The sequence below is a fragment of the Prosopis cineraria genome, unplaced genomic scaffold (assembly GCF_029017545.1).
Source record: "Prosopis cineraria cultivar Desert tree isolate PC_DT_omini unplaced genomic scaffold, ASM2901754v1 PC4, whole genome shotgun sequence".
In the NCBI taxonomy this organism is placed as follows: Eukaryota; Viridiplantae; Streptophyta; class Magnoliopsida; order Fabales; family Fabaceae; genus Prosopis; species Prosopis cineraria.
The window spans coordinates 30,388,897-30,394,896 of record NW_026555335.1 but is presented as its reverse complement, the minus strand read 5'-3'; positions in this window follow the sequence as shown (position 1 = coordinate 30,394,896).

Genomic DNA, 6,000 nt, shown 5'->3' with positions numbered 1-6,000 from the left:
CTAACACCTTCCCCATACTCAATCGACTCCTGAACCTATTCTCTAATTTCGCAGATCATCCTTATCCACCTTTAAATGGTTTCTCAAGATTTTTCTCAAAATTTTGGTAGTGACTCCTCGTTCGGCTAGTTCTTGCCGCGAAGGCCAGAACTCCACTAGCGCGTCGTCCGCGTTACATTTTTCGAGTGCGACAGTTGGCGACTCCACTAGGGATAATTAAAGAGTCAAGCCTATATAAGTTTGTTGTGCTCAAAATATAATATGACTTTTCTTTTTATTACTATTATCTTTTTTAATTTGTGTGTGCTTTCCCCCCTCTTTTCCTCTTTTCTCTCTCTTTTCGCTTTTCATAACATGTCTTAGGATAAATAACATGCAGAATAAATCCTAGGATAGAAAATTTTTATCTGTACATATAATTGTCTCTTTGTTTGATCTGATTAACAGATGAGGGTTGGGTAGCATATAGGAATAAGATAACACACTTGCATGCTCATATCACACACTGTGCACTCACACAATTCAACACACATATTTTAGGCCTTATACCTGAGTCTGTGGATATCATAGGTTAATGGAGGTTAGTAATGGTTTCCCTGAAGAGTTTTTGAACTCTCAGAGGTTACTATGAATGCCTCACCCAAGCTATTACTTATTAAGTAAATTCAGTCCCTAAAGAGCTTATGTTCTCAAAGGGTCAAAATTATTAAGTAAGGTCTTCATCGTGTGGTGAGGGCATCTTAGGAACCTTCTATCTATCAAGACTATAAATCTATCTTGGAGCTATATGTTTTAGATACAAACTAGTAGCCAACCATTGTAGCTCATACCTGATGATTACAAAGATAAACAGACTTAAGCTTCCTACATAGGACACAAAATGAGAGAATGTTTTATTACATCATTATCATCATCATGGCATATCATTTGTGCATGCTACCTTAAGGAAAACAGTTGTTGGGTACCTTATGTTAGAGCGGGTATTAAATGTCGTTACACTAATCAATGTTAATATGTCACAAGGATGGCACTAGCATTAAATAACTAAACTTTGCCCACGGATCTTTAACCCCAATGACTACAAATTTATTTCATAACATTGAAGAGTTGAGGCATTTTGTTAGCTATCCCGTTAAACAGCTTTTGTTGTTGCAGGGTAAAATAACACGTTTCATTTTGAAAGTTAAACATTAGCTATGTATTAGTTTCCACTATTCATAGGCTAATTGTTAATCCTTTCTCACTATAGTACAATAAGCACCAGGAGGAGATTGAAAACCTCTCATTTACCCGAATGATAAATTAAGCTTTATTTAACAAAAATTAGTTGACTCTTGTGTATGAATGTCTAAAAGCCAACTATCCTTGATTTTTTTTCCTTAAAAAAACAAAAATAAATCATAAGGCTATTACTTTCATGACTTTAATCATGTAGGGATTTGGGTCTCTTGTAGGTTAATAGTTATTTCTATTTTCCTATAATGCAATAAGCATATGGAGGAAAGGAAATTTTGTTTGGCATAAATGAGGTAGCCTCGTAATTACTTAAGACAGTGTGCAAATTTACAATATTTTTTTTAATATACAAACCCTTTTATAGGGATTGCTGAATCATCTTGTTCTTTCCTTAGCATAAATATTTAAGGCACAAGTAAGCATAAGTAAGCATACTTGCTTATTTAACCCTTGTTTATAGACAAGCAATGAAAATGACATTCAAAATTCTTCCAATTCAATCACAAACCCTACATCTCCTAGTGAGATTCAATTTTTTTTCTTTCAATTTGTCCCTTTCACTAGCGCAAGGTTGTAAATAAATTGATACTATACTTTACATCTTCCTATCCTGATCCCTTACTTAATTCCACAATAATCATCCATCAGAGTAAGGCCATATATAGCAAACAAATATATTTGCATTCATGCATTTTCATATCACATGCCAGGATAAAAAGACTTTAAAATTTTTAAAATATGGGATTTTTTTTGGGTCCTTCACATGGCAAGATCAAGGTCCTCTACCTTACTTGCCACAATGCGAGTCATTTTCTCACTCCTTGGCTATTGTCATTATCTCATCCATTTAAAGCATATCAACTTTTCACAATATACTTTCATACCCTTGCCTTGACCACAAAAAATGATATGGTAGATGTGGATGCTAGCATTCACTTAGGGCGTATAGTTTTTCTAATCAAGTTGTGAGGATTAAAAAATAAAGAAAGGGGATAGAAGAATCAAGCCTAGATGTCACATTCATCAATAAGATCATTCACCATTAAAGAGAGAATTCAAAGGTATTATTTCTAACATGTCTTAGCTTCATTACATAATATTTGTATGGTCAAACTCTATCATCAAAAATGATCTTATTTAATTTTGTCAATGTTGTAATCATACTTCTCCATTTGACACCCCTATTTGCTTATGCTACTCCTTGACCATAAAACTTCTCTTATCCTATGCATTACTCCCTTAATGTTTAGTATTCCTAATGAAAAATCACAATGGATATGGAAAAGATTGACTTGAAGAAAAATGCCCTTATTTCATGAAAATATAAAATAACCAAAAAAAGGAAAGAAAAAGAAAGAATAAATTGAAGGAAGAGAAAAAGAAATAAAGAGAAAAAGAAAATGATTAGAGAGATAAGATAGCATGCTCCATTGACAAGTTAAGTCAAAGATATGAGGCATTTTTTTTCTTCTTTTCTAAATCTTGAAGGAGTTCTCCCTAGTCACCTATATTGAGCCAAAAGTAGTGTTTCTTTCATTCACCTATTTACAAATATCACCGGGTAGAGTACTCAAACATATATTTATAATGAATTTTCAAATTTTAAGAGAGGATCAAGACTTTCTTTCACCCAATTGAAGCTTTTTTTAACCTTCTAGATTTATCCATTCAAATACTTTCTTTCCATTTTCAAGCTCATGAAAGTAAAGCTCAAGAGCTAAGAATAAATACAAAAAAAGGAGGAAAAAAAGAAAAAAAAAGCATTCTTATTGCTGAAAAAATTATCCCTCCACTAGCATTCACTCATTGAATGGGACATGAAGAGGGAAATTAAAAAGAAAAGGAAGGAAAGAAGAAGAAGAAGAAGAAATAGAAGAGAATTTTTCTTCCTTTCCTAATGATAACTCCATAGAAATACCAAGCCTTACAAGATCACATGTCAAAAAAAATTCCATTGTGATTTTGCTCCTATGTTTAGACCATCACATCCTTTCCATTCTCAACCTACAATTTTATTCTATTCTGCTACATCACAATCCCTAAATATCCTCTCTTGTTAGGTGAATTTTAGCATAATTTTATGTTAGAGTAGAAGAAGAAAAAGGTTGAAAGAAGAATTTACATAGAGGCATAGAATTTTTGAGCCAAATATCCTTTTATTTTATGAGCCAATTTACCCAGATCACATTACAAACCCCATAAGTTCTCATTCAGATTTGACTTGCTTAAATATAATTGGGGCAGTTTTCTTATTGAAGATCATTTCAAGATGCAGATTGTTGAAATTGGGGCAAGCTTATAGCTCAGCATAAGATCTTTAACTCAAAAATTGTGTCATTCTCAAAGGGACATGCAAAACAAAGAGGGGACCCTCCTTTCAATTTCTATATTCATTCTCTTTCATCTCTATACCATCTAAAGACACATCATACAAAATTTGGGTAGTCTTCAATTTTATCATTCCATCACTTTCCACTTCACAGTTTGGTATATCCACATGATACCTCTTCTTTATACATTTCCTGCACCTAAATAGAGATGCCCCTAAATATTTCCAACATCCCATTGATTAGCCAGTCAATTTCATTTTCAAACACAACCTTTTGTTTACAATAATTGTTTACATTGAACATTGATAAATAAAAATCAGTGCCAATTTCACTTATTGACTATACAAGCATTGATGATAAGGATATATAAGATGAAACATCCATGTCCAACAAGCATTTCATAAAGGCAAACAAATTTTCTTGAAAATTCTTAATATGGGAGGAATAAATAGTTTTAGATATCTAAAAGTGTGACCCCTTAGTGTCCAATTCTCATGGAAAAAGTTGTTGTTAAGTCATTGACTTACAATTTCATTAGGAAGACCAACAACCTTCCTATTGCAACTGACCAAGAGAACCCTAGCATTTTACTAATTTCAAGTTTTGTTTCTCTTTTGCATCAAAATCCTGCAAATAAAAAAACACATTTTACAATTTCCAATGCATTGAGTATTCCATATCTTCACAATGGATTCAAAAAAAAAATACTACATCTTTTATATTAAAGTAAGCCTCAATTTAGATTAGGGTAAATAAGGAGTTGAACTCTTGAAAAAATAGTCAATCATACATTATGCATTATCCACCTATTGCATATTTCACATAAAGATTGTTATAATTTAAATTGGGGCAAATTAAAAGAAAATTATTCACTTTTCCATATCACTCATGGCATGCATTGCATCAAAATTGCCATAATTTAAATTGAAGGCAGAAAAAAATTAAACTTTTGATCAAAAAATCATGCATTACACATTATTCATCCATTATATGCTCAACATGAAAATTTGCCTCCATTTATATTGGGGAAAATAAAATAAAAAATTTTGCATTGCACATCACCCTATTGCATGTATGGCCACAAAAAGTATGCCTTATTTGATTTGGGAAAAAATTGCAAACCTAAGAAAGTAAGAGAAGAAATAACAAACTCGACATGTGAGTTTCTCATATTTGCCACGTGAGATGAAACCTATTCTCACACCCCTTTTGAAGCCTTGTAAAGACAGGAACCGACTAAAAGCCCTACATGGGTAGGCACTTTCTTACTGTTCAAAACCCTGTAAAGAGAAGCATTTACCAAAAGCCCTACATGGGTAGGAACTTTCTTATCGTTCAAAGCCATGTAAAGACAGGCACTCACTAAAGGCCCTACATGGGTAGGCACTTTCTTACCATTCAAAGCCTCTATAAAGATAGGCATCCATTAAAAACCCTACATAGGAAGGTACTTTCTTACCGTTCAAAGCCCTATAAAGATAGAACCTATCAAAAGCCCTACATGGATAGGTACTTCCTTACCGTTCAAAGCCCTGTAAAGACAGGCATACACCAAAAGCCCTACATGGGTAGGCACCTTCTTACTATTCAAAGCCTTATAAAGACAGGCACCCTCCAAAAGCCCTACATGGGTACGTATTTTCTTACCATTCAAAGCCCTGTAAAGACAAGCATACACTAAAAATCCTACATAGGTAGGCACTTTCTTACCGTTCAAAGCCCTGTAAAGACAAGCACCTACCAAAAGCCCTACATAAGTAGGCACTTTCTTACCATTTAAAGCCTTGTAAAGACAGACACCTACTAAAAGCCCTGCATGGGTAGATACTTTCTTACCGTTCAAAATCCTATAAAGATAGGCACCCACCAAAAGCCCTAAAAGGGTGGGCACTTTCTTACCCTTCAAAGCTCTGTAAAGACAGGCACTCACTAAAGCCCTACTTAGGTAGGCACTTCCTTATCATTTAAAGCCCTGTAAAGAAAGGTACCCTCAAAGCCCAGTACCAACTGTCACAATTCTTTAAAGCCCTGTGACGGCAGGCACTTTAAAGCCCTGTAAAAATAGGTACTCACTAAAGCCCTACTTGGGTAGGGACTTTCTTACCATTTAAAGCCCTGTAAAGATAGGCACCCTCAAAACCCAGTACCGGCTAGCACAATCACTTAAAGCTCTGTAAAGATAGGCACACTCAAAGCCCATACCAACTGGCATAATTCTTTAAAGCCTTATAAAGGCAAGCATCTAACCAAGTCCCTTGGAACATAAGCAATTCATCTCCATTGAGGTCTTGTTTTGTTTATTTCTTAAATCACATTTCATTTTAAACCCTTTGTTTTATTTTGTTTTGTTTTTTTTTTTTTAGTTGTAGGTACCTAAGAGCCTTGCCCCTCCAAACAAATTACATGTTTCTCTCTTCATTCATTTCTAAGATAA